Below are 27,240 nucleotides of genomic sequence, written 5' to 3' on the forward strand. Positions count from 1 at the left end.
CTCAGGGAGCGTTATATGAGGTTTGCTAACTGGCATTTATTGAGACAGATGAAAATGGGGTTGGCCAAACCACTCAGAATGCCTCTCTTCCCTCCATCTCTGCCACATGTGACTGAGAGGAACGGTCATCAAGAACCAGGGTTACTAACCTCAGATGGCACTCACCCTGGTTGGCTTCGCGCTCAGAAAGAGAGACTGTCTATCGTCCTCGTGGTTTGGTAGACTGTCAGTTTTACCTGAAGTCATGGCGATGCATACTATAGAAATGATCCCTAAAAGTATGATCTTAACTACTGCGGGCCGGATTTTGTACCTACTTCTTTTCAAAAGGCACGCCCGTGTGGTATGCAATAGCACCTATCGTTGTTGGTACACGTCTGGAAAAATCTCCAGCACGACAATCTGTCGTAGACAGGGCCACCTGTGTGCTCTTCGGATTCATTCCACGTTTGTGATTAACTGAAAAAAGCACATAGAGTACAGGCAATCTCAACTGATCAAGTGTTTTCTCAATGTAAATTGTTTTGTGATTACAGCGTATTGGTGGTTATCTCCCATTGACCGTGGGTATGATTGTGACTGTGACTGCTCCAGTGTCAACATCCAAGTTGGAAGAACCAGAAGGAGACTTGGTGTGATCGCACATCATTACACCTTAATTAGCCCCACCCAAATCCTCTTTATATAAGCTCCCACTCATGATTCCATTGTGCTAAGTTGTGTTTTTGGATATGTTCAAACCTTATTAATGTAAGGAAATGAAGTAGCAGAGAAGACTATGCTCAAGCTATATCACCTGGAAGAGATTTAGCTTGTTTCTCCAAAGGCTTGCAACTGGTTCCGTGGTGTAGTGGTTATCACGTCTGCTTAACACGCAGAAGGCCGCGAGTTCGAGCCTCGCCGGAACCTTATTTTTTTTTGGGGTTGCATTATATCTTGCAATAAGCACAACTCTCTTTCTCAACTTGAAACCTACCACAAGTGAAGCGGGCTTCTTACAGATTAATTCTTTCCTACTTCTCTCCCTTTAACATGTACGTGGGCCCTCAGCATATCCCCGGCTTGTGTTGTGTCAGTGTCAGCGACAGGTATAGGTCATTACAAATACGTGTGCCATGACAGCTAAGGTTCAGTGGTGTAGTGGTTATCACGTCTGCTTCACACGCAGAAGGCCGCGAGTTCGAGCCTCGCCTGAACCTTCCTTTTTTTTTTACACCTCCATGAATTGTCGTTTTGCAATTCTTCCTTGCTGACAGATGTCAGAGCAGTTGTGTACTATATCCAATGCGTTATAAGACTCAGGGAGCGTTATATGAGGTTTGCTAACTGGCATTTATTGAGACAGATGAAAATGGGGTTGGCCAAACCACTCAGAATGCCTCTCTTCCCTCCATCTCTGCCACATGTGACTGAGAGGAACGGTCATCAAGAACCAGGGTTACTAACCTCAGATGGCACTCACCCTGGTTGGCTTCGCGCTCAGAAAGAGAGACTGTCTATCGTCCTCGTGGTTTGGTAGACTGTCAGTTTTACCTGAAGTCATGGCGATGCATACTATAGAAATGATCCCTAAAAGTATGATCTTAACTACTGCGGGCCGGATTTTGTACCTACTTCTTTTCAAAAGGCACGCCCGTGTGGTATGCAATAGCACCTATCGTTGTTGGTACACGTCTGGAAAAATCTCCAGCACGACAATCTGTCGTAGACAGGGCCACCTGTGTGCTCTTCGGATTCATTCCACGTTTGTGATTAACTGAAAAAAGCACATAGAGTACAGGCAATCTCAACTGATCAAGTGTTTTCTCAATGTAAATTGTTTTGTGATTACAGCGTATTGGTGGTTATCTCCCATTGACCGTGGGTATGATTGTGACTGTGACTGCTCCAGTGTCAACATCCAAGTTGGAAGAACCAGAAGGAGACTTGGTGTGATCGCACATCATTACACCTTAATTAGCCCCACCCAAATCCTCTTTATATAAGCTCCCACTCATGATTCCATTGTGCTAAGTTGTGTTTTTGGATATGTTCAAACCTTATTAATGTAAGGAAATGAAGTAGCAGAGAAGACTATGCTCAAGCTATATCACCTGGAAGAGATTTAGCTTGTTTCTCCAAAGGCTTGCAACTGGTTCCGTGGTGTAGTGGTTATCACGTCTGCTTAACACGCAGAAGGCCGCGAGTTCGAGCCTCGCCGGAACCTTATTTTTTCTTGGGGTTGCATTATATCTTGCAATAAGCACAACTCTCTTTCTCAACTTGAAACCTACCACAAGTGAAGCGGGCTTCTTACAGATTAATTCTTTCCTACTTCTCTCCCTTTAACATGTACGTGGGCCCTCAGCATATCCCCGGCTTGTGTTGTGTCAGTGTCAGCGACAGGTATAGGTCATTACAAATACGTGTGCCATGACAGCTAAGGTTCAGTGGTGTAGTGGTTATCACGTCTGCTTCACACGCAGAAGGCCGCGAGTTCGAGCCTCGCCTGAACCTTCCTTTTTTTTTTACACCTCCATGAATTGTCGTTTTGCAATTCTTCCTTGCTGACAGATGTCAGAGCAGTTGTGTACTATATCCAATGCGTTATAAGACTCAGGGAGCGTTATATGAGGTTTGCTAACTGGCATTTATTGAGACAGATGAAAATGGGGTTGGCCAAACCACTCAGAATGCCTCTCTTCCCTCCATCTCTGCCACATGTGACTGAGAGGAACGGTCATCAAGAACCAGGGTTACTAACCTCAGATGGCACTCACCCTGGTTGGCTTCGCGCTCAGAAAGAGAGACTGTCTATCGTCCTCGTGGTTTGGTAGACTGTCAGTTTTACCTGAAGTCATGGCGATGCATACTATAGAAATGATCCCTAAAAGTATGATCTTAACTACTGCGGGCCGGATTTTGTACCTACTTCTTTTCAAAAGGCACGCCCGTGTGGTATGCAATAGCACCTATCGTTGTTGGTACACGTCTGGAAAAATCTCCAGCACGACAATCTGTCGTAGACAGGGCCACCTGTGTGCTCTTCGGATTCATTCCACGTTTGTGATTAACTGAAAAAAGCACATAGAGTACAGGCAATCTCAACTGATCAAGTGTTTTGTCAATGTAAATTGTTTTGTGATTACAGCGTATTGGTGGTTATCTCCCATTGACCGTGGGTATGATTGTGACTGTGACTGCTCCAGTGTCAACATCCAAGTTGGAAGAACCAGAAGGAGACTTGGTGTGATCGCACATCATTACACCTTAATTAGCCCCACCCAAATCCTCTTTATATAAGCTCCCACTCATGATTCCATTGTGCTAAGTTGTGTTTTTGGATATGTTCAAACCTTATTAATGTAAGGAAATGAAGTAGCAGAGAAGACTATGCTCAAGCTATATCACCTGGAAGAGATTTAGCTTGTTTCTCCAAAGGCTTGCAACTGGTTCCGTGGTGTAGTGGTTATCACGTCTGCTTAACACGCAGAAGGCCGCGAGTTCGAGCCTCGCCGGAACCTTATTTTTTCTTGGGGTTGCATTATATCTTGCAATAAGCACAACTCTCTTTCTCAACTTGAAACCTACCACAAGTGAAGCGGGCTTCTTACAGATTAATTCTTTCCTACTTCTCTCCCTTTAACATGTACGTGGGCCCTCAGCATATCCCCGGCTTGTGTTGTGTCAGTGTCAGCGACAGGTATAGGTCATTACAAATACGTGTGCCATGACAGCTAAGGTTCAGTGGTGTAGTGGTTATCACGTCTGCTTCACACGCAGAAGGCCGCGAGTTCGAGCCTCGCCTGAACCTTCCTTTTTTTTTTACACCTCCATGAATTGTCGTTTTGCAATTCTTCCTTGCTGACAGATGTCAGAGCAGTTGTGTACTATATCCAATGCGTTATAAGACTCAGGGAGCGTTATATGAGGTTTGCTAACTGGCATTTATTGAGACAGATGAAAATGGGGTTGGCCAAACCACTCAGAATGCCTCTCTTCCCTCCATCTCTGCCACATGTGACTGAGAGGAACGGTCATCAAGAACCAGGGTTACTAACCTCAGATGGCACTCACCCTGGTTGGCTTCGCGCTCAGAAAGAGAGACTGTCTATCGTCCTCGTGGTTTGGTAGACTGTCAGTTTTACCTGAAGTCATGGCGATGCATACTATAGAAATGATCCCTAAAAGTATGATCTTAACTACTGCGGGCCGGATTTTGTACCTACTTCTTTTCAAAAGGCACGCCCGTGTGGTATGCAATAGCACCTATCGTTGTTGGTACACGTCTGGAAAAATCTCCAGCACGACAATCTGTCGTAGACAGGGCCACCTGTGTGCTCTTCGGATTCATTCCACGTTTGTGATTAACTGAAAAAAGCACATAGAGTACAGGCAATCTCAACTGATCAAGTGTTTTCTCAATGTAAATTGTTTTGTGATTACAGCGTATTGGTGGTTATCTCCCATTGACCGTGGGTATGATTGTGACTGTGACTGCTCCAGTGTCAACATCCAAGTTGGAAGAACCAGAAGGAGACTTGGTGTGATCGCACATCATTACACCTTAATTAGCCCCACCCAAATCCTCTTTATATAAGCTCCCACTCATGATTCCATTGTGCTAAGTTGTGTTTTTGGATATGTTCAAACCTTATTAATGTAAGGAAATGAAGTAGCAGAGAAGACTATGCTCAAGCTATATCACCTGGAAGAGATTTAGCTTGTTTCTCCAAAGGCTTGCAACTGGTTCCGTGGTGTAGTGGTTATTACGTCTGCTTAACACGCAGAAGGCCGCGAGTTCGAGCCTCGCCGGAACCTTATTTTTTCTTGGGGTTGCATTATATCTTGCAATAAGCACAACTCTCTTTCTCAACTTGAAACCTACCACAAGTGAAGCGGGCTTCTTACAGATTAATTCTTTCCTACTTCTCTCCCTTTAACATGTACGTGGGCCCTCAGCATATCCCCGGCTTGTGTTGTGTCAGTGTCAGCGACAGGTATAGGTCATTACAAATACGTGTGCCATGACAGCTAAGGTTCAGTGGTGTAGTGGTTATCACGTCTGCTTCACACGCAGAAGGCCGCGAGTTCGAGCCTCGCCTGAACCTTCCTTTTTTTTTTACACCTCCATGAATTGTCGTTTTGCAATTCTTCCTTGCTGACAGATGTCAGAGCAGTTGTGTACTATATCCAATGCGTTATAAGACTCAGGGAGCGTTATATGAGGTTTGCTAACTGGCATTTATTGAGACAGATGAAAATGGGGTTGGCCAAACCACTCAGAATGCCTCTCTTCCCTCCATCTCTGCCACATGTGACTGAGAGGAACGGTCATCAAGAACCAGGGTTACTAACCTCAGATGGCACTCACCCTGGTTGGCTTCGCGCTCAGAAAGAGAGACTGTCTATCGTCCTCGTGGTTTGGTAGACTGTCAGTTTTACCTGAAGTCATGGCGATGCATACTATAGAAATGATCCCTAAAAGTATGATCTTAACTACTGCGGGCCGGATTTTGTACCTACTTCTTTTCAAAAGGCACGCCCGTGTGGTATGCAATAGCACCTATCGTTGTTGGTACACGTCTGGAAAAATCTCCAGCACGACAATCTGTCGTAGACAGGGCCACCTGTGTGCTCTTCGGATTCATTCCACGTTTGTGATTAACTGAAAAAAGCACATAGAGTACAGGCAATCTCAACTGATCAAGTGTTTTCTCAATGTAAATTGTTTTGTGATTACAGCGTATTGGTGGTTATCTCCCATTGACCGTGGGTATGATTGTGACTGTGACTGCTCCAGTGTCAACATCCAAGTTGGAAGAACCAGAAGGAGACTTGGTGTGATCGCACATCATTACACCTTAATTAGCCCCACCCAAATCCTCTTTATATAAGCTCCCACTCATGATTCCATTGTGCTAAGTTGTGTTTTTGGATATGTTCAAACCTTATTAATGTAAGGAAATGAAGTAGCAGAGAAGACTATGCTCAAGCTATATCACCTGGAAGAGATTTAGCTTGTTTCTCCAAAGGCTTGCAACTGGTTCCGTGGTGTAGTGGTTATCACGTCTGCTTAACACGCAGAAGGCCGCGAGTTCGAGCCTCGCCGGAACCTTATTTTTTCTTGGGGTTGCATTATATCTTGCAATAAGCACAACTCTCTTTCTCAACTTGAAACCTACCACAAGTGAAGCGGGCTTCTTACAGATTAATTCTTTCCTACTTCTCTCCCTTTAACATGTACGTGGGCCCTCAGCATATCCCCGGCTTGTGTTGTGTCAGTGTCAGCGACAGGTATAGGTCATTACAAATACGTGTGCCATGACAGCTAAGGTTCAGTGGTGTAGTGGTTATCACGTCTGCTTCACACGCAGAAGGCCGCGAGTTCGAGCCTCGCCTGAACCTTCCTTTTTTTTTTACACCTCCATGAATTGTCGTTTTGCAATTCTTCCTTGCTGACAGATGTCAGAGCAGTTGTGTACTATATCCAATGCGTTATAAGACTCAGGGAGCGTTATATGAGGTTTGCTAACTGGCATTTATTGAGACAGATGAAAATGGGGTTGGCCAAACCACTCAGAATGCCTCTCTTCCCTCCATCTCTGCCACATGTGACTGAGAGGAACGGTCATCAAGAACCAGGGTTACTAACCTCAGATGGCACTCACCCTGGTTGGCTTCGCGCTCAGAAAGAGAGACTGTCTATCGTCCTCGTGGTTTGGTAGACTGTCAGTTTTACCTGAAGTCATGGCGATGCATACTATAGAAATGATCCCTAAAAGTATGATCTTAACTACTGCGGGCCGGATTTTGTACCTACTTCTTTTCAAAAGGCACGCCCGTGTGGTATGCAATAGCACCTATCGTTGTTGGTACACGTCTGGAAAAATCTCCAGCACGACAATCTGTCGTAGACAGGGCCACCTGTGTGCTCTTCGGATTCATTCCACGTTTGTGATTAACTGAAAAAAGCACATAGAGTACAGGCAATCTCAACTGATCAAGTGTTTTCTCAATGTAAATTGTTTTGTGATTACAGCGTATTGGTGGTTATCTCCCATTGACCGTGGGTATGATTGTGACTGTGACTGCTCCAGTGTCAACATCCAAGTTGGAAGAACCAGAAGGAGACTTGGTGTGATCGCACATCATTACACCTTAATTAGCCCCACCCAAATCCTCTTTATATAAGCTCCGACTTATGATTCCATTGTGCTAAGTTGTGTTTTTGGATATGTTCAAACCTTATTAATGTAAGGAAATGAAGTAGCAGAGAAGACTATGCTCAAGCTATATCACCTGGAAGAGATTTAGCTTGTTTCTCCAAAGGCTTGCAACTGGTTCCGTGGTGTAGTGGTTATCACGTCTGCTTAACACGCAGAAGGCCGCGAGTTCGAGCCTCGCCGGAACCTTATTTTTTCTTGGGGTTGCATTATATCTTGCAATAAGCACAACTCTCTTTCTCAACTTGAAACCTACCACAAGTGAAGCGGGCTTCTTACAGATTAATTCTTTCCTACTTCTCTCCCTTTAACATGTACGTGGGCCCTCAGCATATCCCCGGCTTGTGTTGTGTCAGTGTCAGCGACAGGTATAGGTCATTACAAATACGTGTGCCATGACAGCTAAGGTTCAGTGGTGTAGTGGTTATCACGTCTGCTTCACACGCAGAAGGCCGCGAGTTCGAGCCTCGCCTGATCCTTCCTTTTTTTTTCACACCTCCATGAATTGTCGTTTTGCAATTCTTCCTTGCTGACAGATGTCAGAGCAGTTGTGTACTATATCCAATGCGTTATAAGACTCAGGGAGCGTTATATGAGGTTTGCTAACTGGCATTTATTGAGACAGATGAAAATGGGGTTGGCCAAACCACTCAGAATGCCTCTCTTCCCTCCATCTCTGCCACATGTGACTGAGAGGAACGGTCATCAAGAACCAGGGTTACTAACCTCAGATGGCACTCACCCTGGTTGGCTTCGCGCTCAGAAAGAGAGACTGTCTATCGTCCTCGTGGTTTGGTAGACTGTCAGTTTTACCTGAAGTCATGGCGATGCATACTATAGAAATGATCCCTAAAAGTATGATCTTAACTACTGCGGGCCGGATTTTGTACCTACTTCTTTTCAAAAGGCACGCCCGTGTGGTATGCAATAGCACCTATCGTTGTTGGTACACGTCTGGAAAAATCTCCAGCACGACAATCTGTCGTAGACAGGGCCACCTGTGTGCTCTTCGGATTCATTCCACGTTTGTGATTAACTGAAAAAAGCACATAGAGTACAGGCAATCTCAACTGATCAAGTGTTTTCTCAATGTAAATTGTTTTGTGATTACAGCGTATTGGTGGTTATCTCCCATTGACCGTGGGTATGATTGTGACTGTGACTGCTCCAGTGTCAACATCCAAGTTGGAAGAACCAGAAGGAGACTTGGTGTGATCGCACATCATTACACCTTAATTAGCCCCACCCAAATCCTCTTTATATAAGCTCCCACTCATGATTCCATTGTGCTAAGTTGTGTTTTTGGATATGTTCAAACCTTATTAATGTAAGGAAATGAAGTAGCAGAGAAGACTATGCTCAAGCTATATCACCTGGAAGAGATTTAGCTTGTTTCTCCAAAGGCTTGCAACTGGTTCCGTGGTGTAGTGGTTATCACGTCTGCTTAACACGCAGAAGGCCGCGAGTTCGAGCCTCGCCGGAACCTTATTTTTTCTTGGGGTTGCATTATATCTTGCAATAAGCACAACTCTCTTTCTCAACTTGAAACCTACCACAAGTGAAGCGGGCTTCTTACAGATTAATTCTTTCCTACTTCTCTCCCTTTAACATGTACGTGGGCCCTCAGCATATCCCCGGCTTGTGTTGTGTCAGTGTCAGCGACAGGTATAGGTCATTACAAATACGTGTGCCATGACAGCTAAGGTTCAGTGGTGTAGTGGTTATCACGTCTGCTTCACACGCAGAAGGCCGCGAGTTCGAGCCTCGCCTGAACCTTCCTTTTTTTTTTTACACCTCCATGAATTGTCGTTTTGCAATTCTTCCTTGCTGACAGATGTCAGAGCAGTTGTGTACTATATCCAATGCGTTATAAGACTCAGGGAGCGTTATATGAGGTTTGCTAACTGGCATTTATTGAGACAGATGAAAATGGGGTTGGCCAAACCACTCAGAATGCCTCTCTTCCCTCCATCTCTGCCACATGTGACTGAGAGGAACGGTCATCAAGAACCAGGGTTACTAACCTCAGATGGCACTCACCCTGGTTGGCTTCGCGCTCAGAAAGAGAGACTGTCTATCGTCCTCGTGGTTTGGTAGACTGTCAGTTTTACCTGAAGTCATGGCGATGCATACTATAGAAATGATCCCTAAAAGTATGATCTTAACTACTGCGGGCCGGATTTTGTACCTACTTCTTTTCAAAAGGCACGCCCGTGTGGTATGCAATAGCACCTATCGTTGTTGGTACACGTCTGGAAAAATCTCCAGCACGACAATCTGTCGTAGACAGGGCCACCTGTGTGCTCTTCGGATTCATTCCACGTTTGTGATTAACTGAAAAAAGCACATAGAGTACAGGCAATCTCAACTGATCAAGTGTTTTCTCAATGTAAATTGTTTTGTGATTACAGCGTATTGGTGGTTATCTCCCATTGACCGTGGGTATGATTGTGACTGTGACTGCTCCAGTGTCAACATCCAAGTTGGAAGAACCAGAAGGAGACTTGGTGTGATCGCACATCATTACACCTTAATTAGCCCCACCCAAATCCTCTTTATATAAGCTCCCACTCATGATTCCATTGTGCTAAGTTGTGTTTTTGGATATGTTCAAACCTTATTAATGTAAGGAAATGAAGTAGCAGAGAAGACTATGCTCAAGCTATATCACCTGGAAGAGATTTAGCTTGTTTCTCCAAAGGCTTGCAACTGGTTCCGTGGTGTAGTGGTTATCACGTCTGCTTAACACGCAGAAGGCCGCGAGTTCGAGCCTCGCCGGAACCTTATTTTTTCTTGGGGTTGCATTATATCTTGCAATAAGCACAACTCTCTTTCTCAACTTGAAACCTACCACAAGTGAAGCGGGCTTCTTACAGATTAATTCTTTCCTACTTCTCTCCCTTTAACATGTACGTGGGCCCTCAGCACATCCCCGGCTTGTGTTGTGTCAGTGTCAGCGACAGGTATAGGTCATTACAAATACGTGTGCCATGACAGCTAAGGTTCAGTGGTGTAGTGGTTATCACGTCTGCTTCACACGCAGAAGGCCGCGAGTTCGAGCCTCGCCTGAACCTTCCTTTCTTTTTACACCTCCATGAATTGTCGTTTTGCAATTCTTCCTTGCTGACAGATGTCAGAGCAGTTGTGTACTATATCCAATGCGTTATAAGACTCAGGGAGCGTTATATGAGGTTTGCTAACTGGCATTTATTGAGACAGATGAAAATGGGGTTGGCCAAACCACTCAGAATGCCTCTCTTCCCTCCATCTCTGCCACATGTGACTGAGAGGAACGGTCATCAAGAACCAGGGTTACTAACCTCAGATGGCACTCACCCTGGTTGGCTTCGCGCTCAGAAAGAGAGACTGTCTATCGTCCTCGTGGTTTGGTAGACTGTCAGTTTTACCTGAAGTCATGGCGATGCATACTATAGAAATGATCCCTAAAAGTATGATCTTAACTACTGCGGGCCGGATTTTGTACCTACTTCTTTTCAAAAGGCACGCCCGTGTGGTATGCAATAGCACCTATCGTTGTTGGTACACGTCTGGAAAAATCTCCAGCACGACAATCTGTCGTAGACAGGGCCACCTGTGTGCTCTTCGGATTCATTCCACGTTTGTGATTAACTGAAAAAAGCACATAGAGTACAGGCAATCTCAACTGATCAAGTGTTTTCTCAATGTAAATTGTTTTGTGATTACAGCGTATTGGTGGTTATCTCCCATTGACCGTGGGTATGATTGTGACTGTGACTGCTCCAGTGTCAACATCCAAGTTGGAAGAACCAGAAGGAGACTTGGTGTGATCGCACATCATTACACCTTAATTAGCCCCACCCAAATCCTCTTTATATAAGCTCCCACTCATGATTCCATTGTGCTAAGTTGTGTTTTTGGATATGTTCAAACCTTATTAATGTAAGGAAATGAAGTAGCAGAGAAGACTATGCTCAAGCTATATCACCTGGAAGAGATTTAGCTTGTTTCTCCAAAGGCTTGCAACTGGTTCCGTGGTGTAGTGGTTATCACGTCTGCTTAACACGCAGAAGGCCGCGAGTTCGAGCCTCGCCGGAACCTTATTTTTTCTTGGGGTTGCATTATATCTTGCAATAAGCACAACTCTCTTTCTCAACTTGAAACCTACCACAAGTGAAGCGGGCTTCTTACAGATTAATTCTTTCCTACTTCTCTCCCTTTAACATGTACGTGGGCCCTCAGCATATCCCCGGCTTGTGTTGTGTCAGTGTCAGCGACAGGTATAGGTCATTACAAATACGTGTGCCATGACAGCTAAGGTTCAGTGGTGTAGTGGTTATCACGTCTGCTTCACACGCAGAAGGCCGCGAGTTCGAGCCTCGCCTGAACCTTCCTTTTTTTTTTACACCTCCATGAATTGTCGTTTTGCAATTCTTCCTTGCTGACAGATGTCAGAGCAGTTGTGTACTATATCCAATGCGTTATAAGACTCAGGGAGCGTTATATGAGGTTTGCTAACTGGCATTTATTGAGACAGATGAAAATGGGGTTGGCCAAACCACTCAGAATGCCTCTCTTCCCTCCATCTCTGCCACATGTGACTGAGAGGAACGGTCATCAAGAACCAGGGTTACTAACCTCAGATGGCACTCACCCTGGTTGGCTTCGCGCTCAGAAAGAGAGACTGTCTATCGTCCTCGTGGTTTGGTAGACTGTCAGTTTTACCTGAAGTCATGGCGATGCATACTATAGAAATGATCCCTAAAAGTATGATCTTAACTACTGCGGGCCGGATTTTGTACCTACTTCTTTTCAAAAGGCACGCCCGTGTGGTATGCAATAGCACCTATCGTTGTTGGTACACGTCTGGAAAAATCTCCAGCACGACAATCTGTCGTAGACAGGGCCACCTGTGTGCTCTTCGGATTCATTCCACGTTTGTGATTAACTGAAAAAAGCACATAGAGTACAGGCAATCTCAACTGATCAAGTGTTTTCTCAATGTAAATTGTTTTGTGATTACAGCGTATTGGTGGTTATCTCCCATTGACCGTGGGTATGATTGTGACTGTGACTGCTCCAGTGTCAACATCCAAGTTGGAAGAACCAGAAGGAGACTTGGTGTGATCGCACATCATTACACCTTAATTAGCCCCACCCAAATCCTCTTTATATAAGCTCCCACTCATGATTCCATTGTGCTAAGTTGTGTTTTTGGATATGTTCAAACCTTATTAATGTAAGGAAATGAAGTAGCAGAGAAGACTATGCTCAAGCTATATCACCTGGAAGAGATTTAGCTTGTTTCTCCAAAGGCTTGCAACTGGTTCCGTGGTGTAGTGGTTATCACGTCTGCTTAACACGCAGAAGGCCGCGAGTTCGAGCCTCGCCGGAACCTTATTTTTTCTTGGGGTTGCATTATATCTTGCAATAAGCACAACTCTCTTTCTCAACTTGAAACCTACCACAAGTGAAGCGGGCTTCTTACAGATTAATTCTTTCCTACTTCTCTCCCTTTAACATGTACGTGGGCCCTCAGCATATCCCCGGCTTGTGTTGTGTCAGTGTCAGCGACAGGTATAGGTCATTACAAATACGTGTGCCATGACAGCTAAGGTTCAGTGGTGTAGTGGTTATCACGTCTGCTTCACACGCAGAAGGCCGCGAGTTCGAGCCTCGCCTGATCCTTCCTTTTTTTTTTACACCTCCATGAATTGTCGTTTTGCAATTCTTCCTTGCTGACAGATGTCAGAGCAGTTGTGTACTATATCCAATGCGTTATAAGACTCAGGGAGCGTTATATGAGGTTTGCTAACTGGCATTTATTGAGACAGATGAAAATGGGGTTGGCCAAACCACTCAGAATGCCTCTCTTCCCTCCATCTCTGCCACATGTGACTGAGAGGAACGGTCATCAAGAACCAGGGTTACTAACCTCAGATGGCACTCACCCTGGTTGGCTTCGCGCTCAGAAAGAGAGACTGTCTATCGTCCTCGTGGTTTGGTAGACTGTCAGTTTTACCTGAAGTCATGGCGATGCATACTATAGAAATGATCCCTAAAAGTATGATCTTAACTACTGCGGGCCGGATTTTGTACCTACTTCTTTTCAAAAGGCACGCCCGTGTGGTATGCAATAGCACCTATCGTTGTTGGTACACGTCTGGAAAAATCTCCAGCACGACAATCTGTCGTAGACAGGGCCACCTGTGTGCTCTTCGGATTCATTCCACGTTTGTGATTAACTGAAAAAAGCACATAGAGTACAGGCAATCTCAACTGATCAAGTGTTTTCTCAATGTAAATTGTTTTGTGATTACAGCGTATTGGTGGTTATCTCCCATTGACCGTGGGTATGATTGTGACTGTGACTGCTCCAGTGTCAACATCCAAGTTGGAAGAACCAGAAGGAGACTTGGTGTGATCGCACATCATTACACCTTAATTAGCCCCACCCAAATCCTCTTTATATAAGCTCCCACTCATGATTCCATTGTGCTAAGTTGTGTTTTTGGATATGTTCAAACCTTATTAATGTAAGGAAATGAAGTAGCAGAGAAGACTATGCTCAAGCTATATCACCTGGAAGAGATTTAGCTTGTTTCTCCAAAGGCTTGCAACTGGTTCCGTGGTGTAGTGGTTATCACGTCTGCTTAACACGCAGAAGGCCGCGAGTTCGAGCCTCGCCGGAACCTTATTTTTTCTTGGGGTTGCATTATATCTTGCAATAAGCACAACTCTCTTTCTCAACTTGAAACCTACCACAAGTGAAGCGGGCTTCTTACAGATTAATTCTTTCCTACTTCTCTCCCTTTAACATGTACGTGGGCCCTCAGCATATCCCCGGCTTGTGTTGTGTCAGTGTCAGCGACAGGTATAGGTCATTACAAATACGTGTGCCATGACAGCTAAGGTTCAGTGGTGTAGTGGTTATCACGTCTGCTTCACACGCAGAAGGCCGCGAGTTCGAGCCTCGCCTGAACCTTCCTTTCTTTTTACACCTCCATGAATTGTCGTTTTGCAATTCTTCCTTGCTGACAGATGTCAGAGCAGTTGTGTACTATATCCAATGCGTTATAAGACTCAGGGAGCGTTATATGAGGTTTGCTAACTGGCATTTATTGAGACAGATGAAAATGGGGTTGGCCAAACCACTCAGAATGCCTCTCTTCCCTCCATCTCTGCCACATGTGACTGAGAGGAACGGTCATCAAGAACCAGGGTTACTAACCTCAGATGGCACTCACCCTGGTTGGCTTCGCGCTCAGAAAGAGAGACTGTCTATCGTCCTCGTGGTTTGGTAGACTGTCAGTTTTACCTGAAGTCATGGCGATGCATACTATAGAAATGATCCCTAAAAGTATGATCTTAACTACTGCGGGCCGGATTTTGTACCTACTTCTTTTCAAAAGGCACGCCCGTGTGGTATGCAATAGCACCTATCGTTGTTGGTACACGTCTGGAAAAATCTCCAGCACGACAATCTGTCGTAGACAGGGCCACCTGTGTGCTCTTCGGATTCATTCCACGTTTGTGATTAACTGAAAAAAGCACATAGAGTACAGGCAATCTCAACTGATCAAGTGTTTTCTCAATGTAAATTGTTTTGTGATTACAGCGTATTGGTGGTTATCTCCCATTGACCGTGGGTATGATTGTGACTGTGACTGCTCCAGTGTCAACATCCAAGTTGGAAGAACCAGAAGGAGACTTGGTGTGATCGCACATCATTACACCTTAATTAGCCCCACCCAAATCCTCTTTATATAAGCTCCCACTCATGATTCCATTGTGCTAAGTTGTGTTTTTGGATATGTTCAAACCTTATTAATGTAAGGAAATGAAGTAGCAGAGAAGACTATGCTCAAGCTATATCACCTGGAAGAGATTTAGCTTGTTTCTCCAAAGGCTTGCAACTGGTTCCGTGGTGTAGTGGTTATCACGTCTGCTTAACACGCAGAAGGCCGCGAGTTCGAGCCTCGCCGGAACCTTATTTTTTCTTGGGGTTGCATTATATCTTGCAATAAGCACAACTCTCTTTCTCAACTTGAAACCTACCACAAGTGAAGCGGGCTTCTTACAGATTAATTCTTTCCTACTTCTCTCCCTTTAACATGTACGTGGGCCCTCAGCATATCCCCGGCTTGTGTTGTGTCAGTGTCAGCGACAGGTATAGGTCATTACAAATACGTGTGCCATGACAGCTAAGGTTCAGTGGTGTAGTGGTTATCACGTCTGCTTCACACGCAGAAGGCCGCGAGTTCGAGCCTCGCCTGAACCTTCCTTTTTTTTTTACACCTCCATGAATTGTCGTTTTGCAATTCTTCCTTGCTGACAGATGTCAGAGCAGTTGTGTACTATATCCAATGCGTTATAAGACTCAGGGAGCGTTATATGAGGTTTGCTAACTGGCATTTATTGAGACAGATGAAAATGGGGTTGGCCAAACCACTCAGAATGCCTCTCTTCCCTCCATCTCTGCCACATGTGACTGAGAGGAACGGTCATCAAGAACCAGGGTTACTAACCTCAGATGGCACTCACCCTGGTTGGCTTCGCGCTCAGAAAGAGAGACTGTCTATCGTCCTCGTGGTTTGGTAGACTGTCAGTTTTACCTGAAGTCATGGCGATGCATACTATAGAAATGATCCCTAAAAGTATGATCTTAACTACTGCGGGCCGGATTTTGTACCTACTTCTTTTCAAAAGGCACGCCCGTGTGGTATGCAATAGCACCTATCGTTGTTGGTACACGTCTGGAAAAATCTCCAGCACGACAATCTGTCGTAGACAGGGCCACCTGTGTGCTCTTCGGATTCATTCCACGTTTGTGATTAACTGAAAAAAGCACATAGAGTACAGGCAATCTCAACTGATCAAGTGTTTTCTCAATGTAAATTGTTTTGTGATTACAGCGTATTGGTGGTTATCTCCCATTGACCGTGGGTATGATTGTGACTGTGACTGCTCCAGTGTCAACATCCAAGTTGGAAGAACCAGAAGGAGACTTGGTGTGATCGCACATCATTACACCTTAATTAGCCCCACCCAAATCCTCTTTATATAAGCTCCGACTTATGATTCCATTGTGCTAAGTTGTGTTTTTGGATATGTTCAAACCTTATTAATGTAAGGAAATGAAGTAGCAGAGAAGACTATGCTCAAGCTATATCACCTGGAAGAGATTTAGCTTGTTTCTCCAAAGGCTTGCAACTGGTTCCGTGGTGTAGTGGTTATCACGTCTGCTTAACACGCAGAAGGCCGCGAGTTCGAGCCTCGCCGGAACCTTATTTTTTCTTGGGGTTGCATTATATCTTGCAATAAGCACAACTCTCTTTCTCAACTTGAAACCTACCACAAGTGAAGCGGGCTTCTTACAGATTAATTCTTTCCTACTTCTCTCCCTTTAACATGTACGTGGGCCCTCAGCATATCCCCGGCTTGTGTTGTGTCAGTGTCAGCGACAGGTATAGGTCATTACAAATACGTGTGCCATGACAGCTAAGGTTCAGTGGTGTAGTGGTTATCACGTCTGCTTCACACGCAGAAGGCCGCGAGTTCGAGCCTCGCCTGAACCTTCCTTTTTTTTTTACACCTCCATGAATTGTCGTTTTGCAATTCTTCCTTGCTGACAGATGTCAGAGCAGTTGTGTACTATATCCAATGCGTTATAAGACTCAGGGAGCGTTATATGAGGTTTGCTAACTGGCATTTATTGAGACAGATGAAAATGGGGTTGGCCAAACCACTCAGAATGCCTCTCTTCCCTCCATCTCTGCCACATGTGACTGAGAGGAACGGTCATCAAGAACCAGGGTTACTAACCTCAGATGGCACTCACCCTGGTTGGCTTCGCGCTCAGAAAGAGAGACTGTCTATCGTCCTCGTGGTTTGGTAGACTGTCAGTTTTACCTGAAGTCATGGCGATGCATACTATAGAAATGATCCCTAAAAGTATGATCTTAACTACTGCGGGCCGGATTTTGTACCTACTTCTTTTCAAAAGGCACGCCCGTGTGGTATGCAATAGCACCTATCGTTGTTGGTACACGTCTGGAAAAATCTCCAGCACGACAATCTGTCGTAGACAGGGCCACCTGTGTGCTCTTCGGATTCATTCCACGTTTGTGATTAACTGAAAAAAGCACATAGAGTACAGGCAATCTCAACTGATCAAGTGTTTTCTCAATGTAAATTGTTTTGTGATTACAGCGTATTGGTGGTTATCTCCCATTGACCGTGGGTATGATTGTGACTGTGACTGCTCCAGTGTCAACATCCAAGTTGGAAGAACCAGAAGGAGACTTGGTGTGATCGCACATCATTACACCTTAATTAGCCCCACCCAAATCCTCTTTATATAAGCTCCGACTTATGATTCCATTGTGCTAAGTTGTGTTTTTGGATATGTTCAAACCTTATTAATGTAAGGAAATGAAGTAGCAGAGAAGACTATGCTCAAGCTATATCACCTGGAAGAGATTTAGCTTGTTTCTCCAAAGGCTTGCAACTGGTTCCGTGGTGTAGTGGTTATCACGTCTGCTTAACACGCAGAAGGCCGCGAGTTCGAGCCTCGCCGGAACCTTATTTTTTCTTGGGGTTGCATTATATCTTGCAATAAGCACAACTCTCTTTCTCAACTTGAAACCTACCACAAGTGAAGCGGGCTTCTTACAGATTAATTCTTTCCTACTTCTCTCCCTTTAACATGTACGTGGGCCCTCAGCATATCCCCGGCTTGTGTTGTGTCAGTGTCAGCGACAGGTATAGGTCATTACAAATACGTGTGCCATGACAGCTAAGGTTCAGTGGTGTAGTGGTTATCACGTCTGCTTCACACGCAGAAGGCCGCGAGTTCGAGCCTCGCCTGATCCTTCCTTTTTTTTTTACACCTCCATGAATTGTCGTTTTGCAATTCTTCCTTGCTGACAGATGTCAGAGCAGTTGTGTACTATATCCAATGCGTTATAAGACTCAGGGAGCGTTATATGAGGTTTGCTAACTGGCATTTATTGAGACAGATGAAAATGGGGTTGGCCAAACCACTCAGAATGCCTCTCTTCCCTCCATCTCTGCCACATGTGACTGAGAGGAACGGTCATCAAGAACCAGGGTTACTAACCTCAGATGGCACTCACCCTGGTTGGCTTCGCGCTCAGAAAGAGAGACTGTCTATCGTCCTCGTGGTTTGGTAGACTGTCAGTTTTACCTGAAGTCATGGCGATGCATACTATAGAAATGATCCCTAAAAGTATGATCTTAACTACTGCGGGCCGGATTTTGTACCTACTTCTTTTCAAAAGGCACGCCCGTGTGGTATGCAATAGCACCTATCGTTGTTGGTACACGTCTGGAAAAATCTCCAGCACGACAATCTGTCGTAGACAGGGCCACCTGTGTGCTCTTCGGATTCATTCCACGTTTGTGATTAACTGAAAAAAGCACATAGAGTACAGGCAATCTCAACTGATCAAGTGTTTTCTCAATGTAAATTGTTTTGTGATTACAGCGTATTGGTGGTTATCTCCCATTGACCGTGGGTATGATTGTGACTGTGACTGCTCCAGTGTCAACATCCAAGTTGGAAGAACCAGAAGGAGACTTGGTGTGATCGCACATCATTACACCTTAATTAGCCCCACCCAAATCCTCTTTATATAAGCTCCCACTCATGATTCCATTGTGCTAAGTTGTGTTTTTGGATATGTTCAAACCTTATTAATGTAAGGAAATGAAGTAGCAGAGAAGACTATGCTCAAGCTATATCACCTGGAAGAGATTTAGCTTGTTTCTCCAAAGGCTTGCAACTGGTTCCGTGGTGTAGTGGTTATCACGTCTGCTTAACACGCAGAAGGCCGCGAGTTCGAGCCTCGCCGGAACCTTATTTTTTCTTGGGGTTGCATTATATCTTGCAATAAGCACAACTCTCTTTCTCAACTTGAAACCTACCACAAGTGAAGCGGGCTTCTTACAGATTAATTCTTTCCTACTTCTCTCCCTTTAACATGTACGTGGGCCCTCAGCATATCCCCGGCTTGTGTTGTGTCAGTGTCAGCGACAGGTATAGGTCATTACAAATACGTGTGCCATGACAGCTAAGGTTCAGTGGTGTAGTGGTTATCACGTCTGCTTCACACGCAGAAGGCCGCGAGTTCGAGCCTCGCCTGAACCTTCCTTTTTTTTTTACACCTCCATGAATTGTCGTTTTGCAATTCTTCCTTGCTGACAGATGTCAGAGCAGTTGTGTACTATATCCAATGCGTTATAAGACTCAGGGAGCGTTATATGAGGTTTGCTAACTGGCATTTATTGAGACAGATGAAAATGGGGTTGGCCAAACCACTCAGAATGCCTCTCTTCCCTCCATCTCTGCCACATGTGACTGAGAGGAACGGTCATCAAGAACCAGGGTTACTAACCTCAGATGGCACTCACCCTGGTTGGCTTCGCGCTCAGAAAGAGAGACTGTCTATCGTCCTCGTGGTTTGGTAGACTGTCAGTTTTACCTGAAGTCATGGCGATGCATACTATAGAAATGATCCCTAAAAGTATGATCTTAACTACTGCGGGCCGGATTTTGTACCTACTTCTTTTCAAAAGGCACGCCCGTGTGGTATGCAATAGCACCTATCGTTGTTGGTACACGTCTGGAAAAATCTCCAGCACGACAATCTGTCGTAGACAGGGCCACCTGTGTGCTCTTCGGATTCATTCCACGTTTGTGATTAACTGAAAAAAGCACATAGAGTACAGGCAATCTCAACTGATCAAGTGTTTTCTCAATGTAAATTGTTTTGTGATTACAGCGTATTGGTGGTTATCTCCCATTGACCGTGGGTATGATTGTGACTGTGACTGCTCCAGTGTCAACATCCAAGTTGGAAGAACCAGAAGGAGACTTGGTGTGATCGCACATCATTACACCTTAATTAGCCCCACCCAAATCCTCTTTATATAAGCTCCCACTCATGATTCCATTGTGCTAAGTTGTGTTTTTGGATATGTTCAAACCTTATTAATGTAAGGAAATGAAGTAGCAGAGAAGACTATGCTCAAGCTATATCACCTGGAAGAGATTTAGCTTGTTTCTCCAAAGGCTTGCAACTGGTTCCGTGGTGTAGTGGTTATCACGTCTGCTTAACACGCAGAAGGCCGCGAGTTCGAGCCTCGCCGGAACCTTATTTTTTCTTGGGGTTGCATTATATCTTGCAATAAGCACAACTCTCTTTCTCAACTTGAAACCTACCACAAGTGAAGCGGGCTTCTTACAGATTAATTCTTTCCTACTTCTCTCCCTTTAACATGTACGTGGGCCCTCAGCATATCCCCGGCTTGTGTTGTGTCAGTGTCAGCGACAGGTATAGGTCATTACAAATACGTGTGCCATGACAGCTAAGGTTCAGTGGTGTAGTGGTTATCACGTCTGCTTCACACGCAGAAGGCCGCGAGTTCGAGCCTCGCCTGAACCTTCCTTTGTTTTTACACCTCCATGAATTGTCGTTTTGCAATTCTTCCTTGCTGACAGATGTCAGAGCAGTTGTGTACTATATCCAATGCGTTATAAGACTCAGGGAGCGTTATATGAGGTTTGCTAACTGGCATTTATTGAGACAGATGAAAATGGGGTTGGCCAAACCACTCAGAATGCCTCTCTTCCCTCCATCTCTGCCACATGTGACTGAGAGGAACGGTCATCAAGAACCAGGGTTACTAACCTCAGATGGCACTCACCCTGGTTGGCTTCGCGCTCAGAAAGAGAGACTGTCTATCGTCCTCGTGGTTTGGTAGACTGTCAGTTTTACCTGAAGTCATGGCGATGCATACTATAGAAATGATCCCTAAAAGTATGATCTTAACTACTGCGGGCCGGATTTTGTACCTACTTCTTTTCAAAAGGCACGCCCGTGTGGTATGCAATAGCACCTATCGTTGTTGGTACACGTCTGGAAAAATCTCCAGCACGACAATCTGTCGTAGACAGGGCCACCTGTGTGCTCTTCGGATTCATTCCACGTTTGTGATTAACTGAAAAAAGCACATAGAGTACAGGCAATCTCAACTGATCAAGTGTTTTCTCAATGTAAATTGTTTTGTGATTACAGCGTATTGGTGGTTATCTCCCATTGACCGTGGGTATGATTGTGACTGTGACTGCTCCAGTGTCAACATCCAAGTTGGAAGAACCAGAAGGAGACTTGGTGTGATCGCACATCATTACACCTTAATTAGCCCCACCCAAATCCTCTTTATATAAGCTCCGACTTATGATTCCATTGTGCTAAGTTGTGTTTTTGGATATGTTCAAACCTTATTAATGTAAGGAAATGAAGTAGCAGAGAAGACTATGCTCAAGCTATATCACCTGGAAGAGATTTAGCTTGTTTCTCCAAAGGCTTGCAACTGGTTCCGTGGTGTAGTGGTTATCACGTCTGCTTAACACGCAGAAGGCCGCGAGTTCGAGCCTCGCCGGAACCTTATTTTTTCTTGGGGTTGCATTATATCTTGCAATAAGCACAACTCTCTTTCTCAACTTGAAACCTACCACAAGTGAAGCGGGCTTCTTACAGATTAATTCTTTCCTACTTCTCTCCCTTTAACATGTACGTGGGCCCTCAGCATATCCCCGGCTTGTGTTGTGTCAGTGTCAGCGACAGGTATAGGTCATTACAAATACGTGTGCCATGACAGCTAAGGTTCAGTGGTGTAGTGGTTATCACGTCTGCTTCACACGCAGAAGGCCGCGAGTTCGAGCCTCGCCTGAACCTTCCTTTTTTTTTTACACCTCCATGAATTGTCGTTTTGCAATTCTTCCTTGCTGACAGATGTCAGAGCAGTTGTGTACTATATCCAATGCGTTATAAGACTCAGGGAGCGTTATATGAGGTTTGCTAACTGGCATTTATTGAGACAGATGAAAATGGGGTTGGCCAAACCACTCAGAATGCCTCTCTTCCCTCCATCTCTGCCACATGTGACTGAGAGGAACGGTCATCAAGAACCAGGGTTACTAACCTCAGATGGCACTCACCCTGGTTGGCTTCGCGCTCAGAAAGAGAGACTGTCTATCGTCCTCGTGGTTTGGTAGACTGTCAGTTTTACCTGAAGTCATGGCGATGCATACTATAGAAATGATCCCTAAAAGTATGATCTTAACTACTGCGGGCCGGATTTTGTACCTACTTCTTTTCAAAAGGCACGCCCGTGTGGTATGCAATAGCACCTATCGTTGTTGGTACACGTCTGGAAAAATCTCCAGCACGACAATCTGTCGTAGACAGGGCCACCTGTGTGCTCTTCGGATTCATTCCACGTTTGTGATTAACTGAAAAAAGCACATAGAGTACAGGCAATCTCAACTGATCAAGTGTTTTCTCAATGTAAATTGTTTTGTGATTACAGCGTATTGGTGGTTATCTCCCATTGACCGTGGGTATGATTGTGACTGTGACTGCTCCAGTGTCAACATCCAAGTTGGAAGAACCAGAAGGAGACTTGGTGTGATCGCACATCATTACACCTTAATTAGCCCCACCCAAATCCTCTTTATATAAGCTCCCACTCATGATTCCATTGTGCTAAGTTGTGTTTTTGGATATGTTCAAACCTTATTAATGTAAGGAAATGAAGTAGCAGAGAAGACTATGCTCAAGCTATATCACCTGGAAGAGATTTAGCTTGTTTCTCCAAAGGCTTGCAACTGGTTCCGTGGTGTAGTGGTTATCACGTCTGCTTAACACGCAGAAGGCCGCGAGTTCGAGCCTCGCCGGAACCTTATTTTTTCTTGGGGTTGCATTATATCTTGCAATAAGCACAACTCTCTTTCTCAACTTGAAACCTACCACAAGTGAAGCGGGCTTCTTACAGATTAATTCTTTCCTACTTCTCTCCCTTTAACATGTACGTGGGCCCTCAGCATATCCCCGGCTTGTGTTGTGTCAGTGTCAGCGACAGGTATAGGTCATTACAAATACGTGTGCCATGACAGCTAAGGTTCATTGGTGTAGTGGTTATCACGTCTGCTTCACACGCAGAAGGCCGCGAGTTCGAGCCTCGCCTGAACCTTCCTTTTTTTTTTTACACCTCCATGAATTGTCGTTTTGCAATTCTTCCTTGCTGACAGATGTCAGAGCAGTTGTGTACTATATCCAATGCGTTATAAGACTCAGGGAGCGTTATATGAGGTTTGCTAACTGGCATTTATTGAGACAGATGAAAATGGGGTTGGCCAAACCACTCAGAATGCCTCTCTTCCCTCCATCTCTGCCACATGTGACTGAGAGGAACGGTCATCAAGAACCAGGGTTACTAACCTCAGATGGCACTCACCCTGGTTGGCTTCGCGCTCAGAAAGAGAGACTGTCTATCGTCCTCGTGGTTTGGTAGACTGTCAGTTTTACCTGAAGTCATGGCGATGCATACTATAGAAATGATCCCTAAAAGTATGATCTTAACTACTGCGGGCCGGATTTTGTACCTACTTCTTTTCAAAAGGCACGCCCGTGTGGTATGCAATAGCACCTATCGTTGTTGGTACACGTCTGGAAAAATCTCCAGCACGACAATCTGTCGTAGACAGGGCCACCTGTGTGCTCTTCGGATTCATTCCACGTTTGTGATTAACTGAAAAAAGCACATAGAGTACAGGCAATCTCAACTGATCAAGTGTTTTCTCAATGTAAATTGTTTTGTGATTACAGCGTATTGGTGGTTATCTCCCATTGACCGTGGGTATGATTGTGACTGTGACTGCTCCAGTGTCAACATCCAAGTTGGAAGAACCAGAAGGAGACTTGGTGTGATCGCACATCATTACACCTTAATTAGCCCCACCCAAATCCTCTTTATATAAGCTCCCACTCATGATTCCATTGTGCAAAGTTGTGTTTTTGGATATGTTCAAACCTTATTAATGTAAGGAAATGAAGTAGCAGAGAAGACTATGCTCAAGCTATATCACCTGGAAGAGATTTAGCTTGTTTCTCCAAAGGCTTGCAACTGGTTCCGTGGTGTAGTGGTTATCACGTCTGCTTAACACGCAGAAGGCCGCGAGTTCGAGCCTCGCCGGAACCTTATTTTTTCTTGGGGTTGCATTATATCTTGCAATAAGCACAACTCTCTTTCTCAACTTGAAACCTACCACAAGTGAAGCGGGCTTCTTACAGATTAATTCTTTCCTACTTCTCTCCCTTTAACATGTACGTGGGCCCTCAGCATATCCCCGGCTTGTGTTGTGTCAGTGTCAGCGACAGGTATAGGTCATTACAAATACGTGTGCCATGACAGCTAAGGTTCAGTGGTGTAGTGGTTATCACGTCTGCTTCACACGCAGAAGGCCGCGAGTTCGAGCCTCGCCTGAACCTTCCTTTTTTTTTTACACCTCCATGAATTGTCGTTTTGCAATTCTTCCTTGCTGACAGATGTCAGAGCAGTTGTGTACTATATCCAATGCGTTATAAGACTCAGGGAGCGTTATATGAGGTTTGCTAACTGGCATTTATTGAGACAGATGAAAATGGGGTTGGCCAAACCACTCAGAATGCCTCTCTTCCCTCCATCTCTGCCACATGTGACTGAGAGGAACGGTCATCAAGAACCAGGGTTACTAACCTCAGATGGCACTCACCCTGGTTGGCTTCGCGCTCAGAAAGAGAGACTGTCTATCGTCCTCGTGGTTTGGTAGACTGTCAGTTTTACCTGAAGTCATGGCGATGCATACTATAGAAATGATCCCTAAAAGTATGATCTTAACTACTGCGGGCCGGATTTTGTACCGACTTCTTTTCAAAAGGCACGCCCGTGTGGTATGCAATAGCACCTATCGTTGTTGGTACACGTCTGGAAAAATCTCCAGCACGACAATCTGTCGTAGACAGGGCCACCTGTGTGCTCTTCGGATTCATTCCACGTTTGTGATTAACTGAAAAAAGCACATAGAGTACAGGCAATCTCAACTGATCAAGTGTTTTCTCAATGTAAATTGTTTTGTGATTACAGCGTATTGGTGGTTATCTCCCATTGACCGTGGGTATGATTGTGACTGTGACTGCTCCAGTGTCAACATCCAAGTTGGAAGAACCAGAAGGAGACTTGGTGTGATCGCACATCATTACACCTTAATTAGCCCCACCCAAATCCTCTTTATATAAGCTCCGACTCATGATTCCATTGTGCAAAGTTGTGTTTTTGGATATGTTCAAACCTTATTAATGTAAGGAAATGAAGTAGCAGAGAAGAATATGCTCAAGCTATATCACCTGGAAGAGATTTAGCTTGTTTCTCCAAAGGCTTGCAACTGGTTCCGTGGTGTAGTGGTTATCACGTCTGCTTAACACGCAGAAGGCCGCGAGTTCGAGCCTCGCCGGAACCTTATTTTTTCTTGGGGTTGCATTATATCTTGCAATAAGCACAACTCTCTTTCTCAACTTGAAACCTACCACAAGTGAAGCGGGCTTCTTACAGATTAATTCTTTCCTACTTCTCTCCCTTTAACATGTGCGTGGGCCCTCAGCATATCCCCGGCTTGTGTTGTGTCAGTGTCAGCGACAGGTATAGGTCATTACAAATACGTGTGCCATGACAGCTAAGGTTCAGTGGTGTAGTGGTTATCACGTCTGCTTCACACGCAGAAGGCCGCGAGTTCGAGCCTCGCCTGAACCTTCCTTTTTTTTTACACCTCCATGAATTGTCGTTTTGCAATTCTTCCTTGCTGACAGATGTCAGAGCAGTTGTGTACTATATCCAATGCGTTATAAGACTCAGGGAGCGTTATATGAGGTTTGCTAACTGGCATTTATTGAGACAGATGAAAATGGGGTTGGCCAAACCACTCAGAATGCCTCTCTTCCCTCCATCTCTGCCACATGTGACTGAGAGGAACGGTCATCAAGAACCAGGGTTACTAACCTCAGATGGCACTCACCCTGGTTGGCTTCGCGCTCAGAAAGAGAGACTGTCTATCGTCCTCGTGGTTTGGTAGACTGTCAGTTTTACCTGAAGTCATGGCGATGCATACTATAGAAATGATCCCTAAAAGTATGATCTTAACTACTGCGGGCCGGATTTTGTACCTACTTCTTTTCAAAAGGCACGCCCGTGTGGTATGCAATAGCACCTATCGTTGTTGGTACACGTCTGGAAAAATCTCCAGCACGACAATCTGTCGTAGACAGGGCCACCTGTGTGCTCTTCGGATTCATTCCACGTTTGTGATTAACTGAAAAAAGCACATAGAGTACAGGCAATCTCAACTGATCAAGTGTTTTCTCAATGTAAATTGTTTTGTGATTACAGCGTATTGGTGGTTATCTCCCATTGACCGTGGGTATGATTGTGACTGTGACTGCTCCAGTGTCAACATCCAAGTTGGAAGAACCAGAAGGAGACTTGGTGTGATCGCACATCATTACACCTTAATTAGCCCCACCCAAATCCTCTTTATATAAGCTCCCACTCATGATTCCATTGTGCTAAGTTGTGTTTTTGGATATGTTCAAACCTTATTAATGTAAGGAAATGAAGTAGCAGAGAAGACTATGCTCAAGCTATATCACCTGGAAGAGATTTAGCTTGTTTCTCCAAAGGCTTGCAACTGGTTCCGTGGTGTAGTGGTTATCAAGTCTGCTTAACACGCAGAAGGCCGCGAGTTCGAGCCTCGCCGGAACCTTATTTTTTCTTGGGGTTGCATTATATTTTGCAATAAGCACAACTCTCTTTCTCAACTTGAAACCTACCACAAGTGAAGCGGGCTTCTTACAGATTAATTCTTTCCTACTTCTCTCCCTTTAACATGTGCGTGGGCCCTCAGCATATCCCCGGCTTGTGTTGTGTCAGTGTCAGCGACAGGTATAGGTCATTACAAATACGTGTGCCATGACAGCTAAGGTTCAGTGGTGTAGTGGTTATCACGTCTGCTTCACACGCAGAAGGCCGCGAGTTCGAGCCTCGCCTGAACCTTCCTTTTTTTTTTACACCTCCATGAATTGTCGTTTTGCAATTCTTCCTTGCTGACAGATGTCAGAGCAGTTGTGTACTATATCCAATGCGTTATAAGACTCAG

At 44.9% G+C, this 27,240-nt stretch overlaps 63 non-coding genes across 63 annotated transcripts; 42 read left to right on the forward strand and 21 right to left on the reverse strand.

Moving 5' to 3' along the window:
- Positions 1-68: 68 nt before the first annotated feature.
- LOC137275134 (small nucleolar RNA U3) lies at positions 69-288 on the reverse strand. Its single transcript, XR_010956456.1, has one exon. It is a non-coding gene; the product is annotated as a small nucleolar RNA U3 (small nucleolar RNA).
- A 548-nt stretch (positions 289-836) lies between these two features.
- Trnav-aac (transfer RNA valine (anticodon AAC)) lies at positions 837-909 on the forward strand. Its single transcript has one exon. It is a non-coding gene; the product is annotated as a tRNA-Val (tRNA).
- A 217-nt stretch (positions 910-1,126) lies between these two features.
- Positions 1,127-1,199, forward strand: Trnav-cac (transfer RNA valine (anticodon CAC)). The gene has a single exon. It is a non-coding gene; the product is annotated as a tRNA-Val (tRNA).
- A 166-nt stretch (positions 1,200-1,365) lies between these two features.
- Positions 1,366-1,585, reverse strand: LOC137275135 (small nucleolar RNA U3). The gene has a single exon (XR_010956457.1). It is a non-coding gene; the product is annotated as a small nucleolar RNA U3 (small nucleolar RNA).
- A 548-nt stretch (positions 1,586-2,133) lies between these two features.
- On the forward strand, positions 2,134-2,206 carry Trnav-aac (transfer RNA valine (anticodon AAC)). Its single transcript has one exon. It is a non-coding gene; the product is annotated as a tRNA-Val (tRNA).
- Positions 2,207-2,423: 217 nt separating this feature from the next.
- On the forward strand, positions 2,424-2,496 carry Trnav-cac (transfer RNA valine (anticodon CAC)). The gene has a single exon. It is a non-coding gene; the product is annotated as a tRNA-Val (tRNA).
- Positions 2,497-2,662: 166 nt separating this feature from the next.
- On the reverse strand, positions 2,663-2,882 carry LOC137275137 (small nucleolar RNA U3). Its single transcript, XR_010956458.1, has one exon. It is a non-coding gene; the product is annotated as a small nucleolar RNA U3 (small nucleolar RNA).
- A 548-nt stretch (positions 2,883-3,430) lies between these two features.
- Trnav-aac (transfer RNA valine (anticodon AAC)) lies at positions 3,431-3,503 on the forward strand. Its single transcript has one exon. It is a non-coding gene; the product is annotated as a tRNA-Val (tRNA).
- A 217-nt stretch (positions 3,504-3,720) lies between these two features.
- Positions 3,721-3,793, forward strand: Trnav-cac (transfer RNA valine (anticodon CAC)). The gene has a single exon. It is a non-coding gene; the product is annotated as a tRNA-Val (tRNA).
- A 166-nt stretch (positions 3,794-3,959) lies between these two features.
- On the reverse strand, positions 3,960-4,179 carry LOC137275138 (small nucleolar RNA U3). Its single transcript, XR_010956459.1, has one exon. It is a non-coding gene; the product is annotated as a small nucleolar RNA U3 (small nucleolar RNA).
- A 548-nt stretch (positions 4,180-4,727) lies between these two features.
- On the forward strand, positions 4,728-4,800 carry Trnav-aac (transfer RNA valine (anticodon AAC)). The gene has a single exon. It is a non-coding gene; the product is annotated as a tRNA-Val (tRNA).
- Positions 4,801-5,017: 217 nt separating this feature from the next.
- Positions 5,018-5,090, forward strand: Trnav-cac (transfer RNA valine (anticodon CAC)). Its single transcript has one exon. It is a non-coding gene; the product is annotated as a tRNA-Val (tRNA).
- A 166-nt stretch (positions 5,091-5,256) lies between these two features.
- Positions 5,257-5,476, reverse strand: LOC137275139 (small nucleolar RNA U3). The gene has a single exon (XR_010956460.1). It is a non-coding gene; the product is annotated as a small nucleolar RNA U3 (small nucleolar RNA).
- Positions 5,477-6,024: 548 nt separating this feature from the next.
- On the forward strand, positions 6,025-6,097 carry Trnav-aac (transfer RNA valine (anticodon AAC)). The gene has a single exon. It is a non-coding gene; the product is annotated as a tRNA-Val (tRNA).
- A 217-nt stretch (positions 6,098-6,314) lies between these two features.
- Trnav-cac (transfer RNA valine (anticodon CAC)) lies at positions 6,315-6,387 on the forward strand. The gene has a single exon. It is a non-coding gene; the product is annotated as a tRNA-Val (tRNA).
- A 166-nt stretch (positions 6,388-6,553) lies between these two features.
- On the reverse strand, positions 6,554-6,773 carry LOC137275140 (small nucleolar RNA U3). The gene has a single exon (XR_010956461.1). It is a non-coding gene; the product is annotated as a small nucleolar RNA U3 (small nucleolar RNA).
- Positions 6,774-7,321: 548 nt separating this feature from the next.
- Trnav-aac (transfer RNA valine (anticodon AAC)) lies at positions 7,322-7,394 on the forward strand. Its single transcript has one exon. It is a non-coding gene; the product is annotated as a tRNA-Val (tRNA).
- Positions 7,395-7,611: 217 nt separating this feature from the next.
- On the forward strand, positions 7,612-7,684 carry Trnav-cac (transfer RNA valine (anticodon CAC)). The gene has a single exon. It is a non-coding gene; the product is annotated as a tRNA-Val (tRNA).
- Positions 7,685-7,850: 166 nt separating this feature from the next.
- LOC137275141 (small nucleolar RNA U3) lies at positions 7,851-8,070 on the reverse strand. The gene has a single exon (XR_010956462.1). It is a non-coding gene; the product is annotated as a small nucleolar RNA U3 (small nucleolar RNA).
- Positions 8,071-8,618: 548 nt separating this feature from the next.
- Positions 8,619-8,691, forward strand: Trnav-aac (transfer RNA valine (anticodon AAC)). The gene has a single exon. It is a non-coding gene; the product is annotated as a tRNA-Val (tRNA).
- A 217-nt stretch (positions 8,692-8,908) lies between these two features.
- On the forward strand, positions 8,909-8,981 carry Trnav-cac (transfer RNA valine (anticodon CAC)). Its single transcript has one exon. It is a non-coding gene; the product is annotated as a tRNA-Val (tRNA).
- Positions 8,982-9,148: 167 nt separating this feature from the next.
- LOC137275144 (small nucleolar RNA U3) lies at positions 9,149-9,368 on the reverse strand. The gene has a single exon (XR_010956464.1). It is a non-coding gene; the product is annotated as a small nucleolar RNA U3 (small nucleolar RNA).
- Positions 9,369-9,916: 548 nt separating this feature from the next.
- On the forward strand, positions 9,917-9,989 carry Trnav-aac (transfer RNA valine (anticodon AAC)). The gene has a single exon. It is a non-coding gene; the product is annotated as a tRNA-Val (tRNA).
- A 217-nt stretch (positions 9,990-10,206) lies between these two features.
- Positions 10,207-10,279, forward strand: Trnav-cac (transfer RNA valine (anticodon CAC)). The gene has a single exon. It is a non-coding gene; the product is annotated as a tRNA-Val (tRNA).
- Positions 10,280-10,444: 165 nt separating this feature from the next.
- LOC137275145 (small nucleolar RNA U3) lies at positions 10,445-10,664 on the reverse strand. Its single transcript, XR_010956465.1, has one exon. It is a non-coding gene; the product is annotated as a small nucleolar RNA U3 (small nucleolar RNA).
- A 548-nt stretch (positions 10,665-11,212) lies between these two features.
- Trnav-aac (transfer RNA valine (anticodon AAC)) lies at positions 11,213-11,285 on the forward strand. The gene has a single exon. It is a non-coding gene; the product is annotated as a tRNA-Val (tRNA).
- Positions 11,286-11,502: 217 nt separating this feature from the next.
- Positions 11,503-11,575, forward strand: Trnav-cac (transfer RNA valine (anticodon CAC)). Its single transcript has one exon. It is a non-coding gene; the product is annotated as a tRNA-Val (tRNA).
- A 166-nt stretch (positions 11,576-11,741) lies between these two features.
- Positions 11,742-11,961, reverse strand: LOC137275146 (small nucleolar RNA U3). Its single transcript, XR_010956466.1, has one exon. It is a non-coding gene; the product is annotated as a small nucleolar RNA U3 (small nucleolar RNA).
- A 548-nt stretch (positions 11,962-12,509) lies between these two features.
- Positions 12,510-12,582, forward strand: Trnav-aac (transfer RNA valine (anticodon AAC)). The gene has a single exon. It is a non-coding gene; the product is annotated as a tRNA-Val (tRNA).
- Positions 12,583-12,799: 217 nt separating this feature from the next.
- On the forward strand, positions 12,800-12,872 carry Trnav-cac (transfer RNA valine (anticodon CAC)). Its single transcript has one exon. It is a non-coding gene; the product is annotated as a tRNA-Val (tRNA).
- Positions 12,873-13,038: 166 nt separating this feature from the next.
- LOC137275147 (small nucleolar RNA U3) lies at positions 13,039-13,258 on the reverse strand. The gene has a single exon (XR_010956467.1). It is a non-coding gene; the product is annotated as a small nucleolar RNA U3 (small nucleolar RNA).
- A 548-nt stretch (positions 13,259-13,806) lies between these two features.
- On the forward strand, positions 13,807-13,879 carry Trnav-aac (transfer RNA valine (anticodon AAC)). Its single transcript has one exon. It is a non-coding gene; the product is annotated as a tRNA-Val (tRNA).
- A 217-nt stretch (positions 13,880-14,096) lies between these two features.
- On the forward strand, positions 14,097-14,169 carry Trnav-cac (transfer RNA valine (anticodon CAC)). Its single transcript has one exon. It is a non-coding gene; the product is annotated as a tRNA-Val (tRNA).
- A 165-nt stretch (positions 14,170-14,334) lies between these two features.
- Positions 14,335-14,554, reverse strand: LOC137275148 (small nucleolar RNA U3). The gene has a single exon (XR_010956468.1). It is a non-coding gene; the product is annotated as a small nucleolar RNA U3 (small nucleolar RNA).
- Positions 14,555-15,102: 548 nt separating this feature from the next.
- Trnav-aac (transfer RNA valine (anticodon AAC)) lies at positions 15,103-15,175 on the forward strand. Its single transcript has one exon. It is a non-coding gene; the product is annotated as a tRNA-Val (tRNA).
- A 217-nt stretch (positions 15,176-15,392) lies between these two features.
- Trnav-cac (transfer RNA valine (anticodon CAC)) lies at positions 15,393-15,465 on the forward strand. Its single transcript has one exon. It is a non-coding gene; the product is annotated as a tRNA-Val (tRNA).
- Positions 15,466-15,631: 166 nt separating this feature from the next.
- LOC137275149 (small nucleolar RNA U3) lies at positions 15,632-15,851 on the reverse strand. Its single transcript, XR_010956469.1, has one exon. It is a non-coding gene; the product is annotated as a small nucleolar RNA U3 (small nucleolar RNA).
- Positions 15,852-16,399: 548 nt separating this feature from the next.
- Trnav-aac (transfer RNA valine (anticodon AAC)) lies at positions 16,400-16,472 on the forward strand. The gene has a single exon. It is a non-coding gene; the product is annotated as a tRNA-Val (tRNA).
- Positions 16,473-16,689: 217 nt separating this feature from the next.
- On the forward strand, positions 16,690-16,762 carry Trnav-cac (transfer RNA valine (anticodon CAC)). Its single transcript has one exon. It is a non-coding gene; the product is annotated as a tRNA-Val (tRNA).
- Positions 16,763-16,928: 166 nt separating this feature from the next.
- Positions 16,929-17,148, reverse strand: LOC137275150 (small nucleolar RNA U3). Its single transcript, XR_010956470.1, has one exon. It is a non-coding gene; the product is annotated as a small nucleolar RNA U3 (small nucleolar RNA).
- Positions 17,149-17,696: 548 nt separating this feature from the next.
- Trnav-aac (transfer RNA valine (anticodon AAC)) lies at positions 17,697-17,769 on the forward strand. The gene has a single exon. It is a non-coding gene; the product is annotated as a tRNA-Val (tRNA).
- Positions 17,770-17,986: 217 nt separating this feature from the next.
- On the forward strand, positions 17,987-18,059 carry Trnav-cac (transfer RNA valine (anticodon CAC)). The gene has a single exon. It is a non-coding gene; the product is annotated as a tRNA-Val (tRNA).
- A 166-nt stretch (positions 18,060-18,225) lies between these two features.
- LOC137275151 (small nucleolar RNA U3) lies at positions 18,226-18,445 on the reverse strand. Its single transcript, XR_010956471.1, has one exon. It is a non-coding gene; the product is annotated as a small nucleolar RNA U3 (small nucleolar RNA).
- A 548-nt stretch (positions 18,446-18,993) lies between these two features.
- Positions 18,994-19,066, forward strand: Trnav-aac (transfer RNA valine (anticodon AAC)). Its single transcript has one exon. It is a non-coding gene; the product is annotated as a tRNA-Val (tRNA).
- A 217-nt stretch (positions 19,067-19,283) lies between these two features.
- On the forward strand, positions 19,284-19,356 carry Trnav-cac (transfer RNA valine (anticodon CAC)). The gene has a single exon. It is a non-coding gene; the product is annotated as a tRNA-Val (tRNA).
- Positions 19,357-19,522: 166 nt separating this feature from the next.
- On the reverse strand, positions 19,523-19,742 carry LOC137275152 (small nucleolar RNA U3). Its single transcript, XR_010956472.1, has one exon. It is a non-coding gene; the product is annotated as a small nucleolar RNA U3 (small nucleolar RNA).
- A 548-nt stretch (positions 19,743-20,290) lies between these two features.
- On the forward strand, positions 20,291-20,363 carry Trnav-aac (transfer RNA valine (anticodon AAC)). The gene has a single exon. It is a non-coding gene; the product is annotated as a tRNA-Val (tRNA).
- A 217-nt stretch (positions 20,364-20,580) lies between these two features.
- Positions 20,581-20,653, forward strand: Trnav-cac (transfer RNA valine (anticodon CAC)). The gene has a single exon. It is a non-coding gene; the product is annotated as a tRNA-Val (tRNA).
- Positions 20,654-20,818: 165 nt separating this feature from the next.
- LOC137275154 (small nucleolar RNA U3) lies at positions 20,819-21,038 on the reverse strand. Its single transcript, XR_010956473.1, has one exon. It is a non-coding gene; the product is annotated as a small nucleolar RNA U3 (small nucleolar RNA).
- Positions 21,039-21,586: 548 nt separating this feature from the next.
- Positions 21,587-21,659, forward strand: Trnav-aac (transfer RNA valine (anticodon AAC)). Its single transcript has one exon. It is a non-coding gene; the product is annotated as a tRNA-Val (tRNA).
- Positions 21,660-21,876: 217 nt separating this feature from the next.
- Positions 21,877-21,949, forward strand: Trnav-cac (transfer RNA valine (anticodon CAC)). Its single transcript has one exon. It is a non-coding gene; the product is annotated as a tRNA-Val (tRNA).
- A 166-nt stretch (positions 21,950-22,115) lies between these two features.
- LOC137275156 (small nucleolar RNA U3) lies at positions 22,116-22,335 on the reverse strand. The gene has a single exon (XR_010956475.1). It is a non-coding gene; the product is annotated as a small nucleolar RNA U3 (small nucleolar RNA).
- Positions 22,336-22,883: 548 nt separating this feature from the next.
- Positions 22,884-22,956, forward strand: Trnav-aac (transfer RNA valine (anticodon AAC)). The gene has a single exon. It is a non-coding gene; the product is annotated as a tRNA-Val (tRNA).
- A 217-nt stretch (positions 22,957-23,173) lies between these two features.
- Positions 23,174-23,246, forward strand: Trnav-cac (transfer RNA valine (anticodon CAC)). The gene has a single exon. It is a non-coding gene; the product is annotated as a tRNA-Val (tRNA).
- Positions 23,247-23,413: 167 nt separating this feature from the next.
- On the reverse strand, positions 23,414-23,633 carry LOC137275157 (small nucleolar RNA U3). The gene has a single exon (XR_010956476.1). It is a non-coding gene; the product is annotated as a small nucleolar RNA U3 (small nucleolar RNA).
- A 548-nt stretch (positions 23,634-24,181) lies between these two features.
- Positions 24,182-24,254, forward strand: Trnav-aac (transfer RNA valine (anticodon AAC)). The gene has a single exon. It is a non-coding gene; the product is annotated as a tRNA-Val (tRNA).
- A 217-nt stretch (positions 24,255-24,471) lies between these two features.
- On the forward strand, positions 24,472-24,544 carry Trnav-cac (transfer RNA valine (anticodon CAC)). Its single transcript has one exon. It is a non-coding gene; the product is annotated as a tRNA-Val (tRNA).
- Positions 24,545-24,710: 166 nt separating this feature from the next.
- LOC137275158 (small nucleolar RNA U3) lies at positions 24,711-24,930 on the reverse strand. The gene has a single exon (XR_010956477.1). It is a non-coding gene; the product is annotated as a small nucleolar RNA U3 (small nucleolar RNA).
- A 548-nt stretch (positions 24,931-25,478) lies between these two features.
- On the forward strand, positions 25,479-25,551 carry Trnav-aac (transfer RNA valine (anticodon AAC)). Its single transcript has one exon. It is a non-coding gene; the product is annotated as a tRNA-Val (tRNA).
- Positions 25,552-25,768: 217 nt separating this feature from the next.
- Trnav-cac (transfer RNA valine (anticodon CAC)) lies at positions 25,769-25,841 on the forward strand. The gene has a single exon. It is a non-coding gene; the product is annotated as a tRNA-Val (tRNA).
- A 165-nt stretch (positions 25,842-26,006) lies between these two features.
- Positions 26,007-26,226, reverse strand: LOC137275159 (small nucleolar RNA U3). The gene has a single exon (XR_010956478.1). It is a non-coding gene; the product is annotated as a small nucleolar RNA U3 (small nucleolar RNA).
- A 548-nt stretch (positions 26,227-26,774) lies between these two features.
- On the forward strand, positions 26,775-26,847 carry Trnav-aac (transfer RNA valine (anticodon AAC)). The gene has a single exon. It is a non-coding gene; the product is annotated as a tRNA-Val (tRNA).
- Positions 26,848-27,064: 217 nt separating this feature from the next.
- Trnav-cac (transfer RNA valine (anticodon CAC)) lies at positions 27,065-27,137 on the forward strand. Its single transcript has one exon. It is a non-coding gene; the product is annotated as a tRNA-Val (tRNA).
- Positions 27,138-27,240: the final 103 nt, after the last annotated feature.

Source organism: Haliotis asinina, chromosome 2 (assembly GCF_037392515.1).
Source record: "Haliotis asinina isolate JCU_RB_2024 chromosome 2, JCU_Hal_asi_v2, whole genome shotgun sequence".
In the NCBI taxonomy this organism is placed as follows: Eukaryota; Metazoa; Mollusca; class Gastropoda; order Lepetellida; family Haliotidae; genus Haliotis; species Haliotis asinina.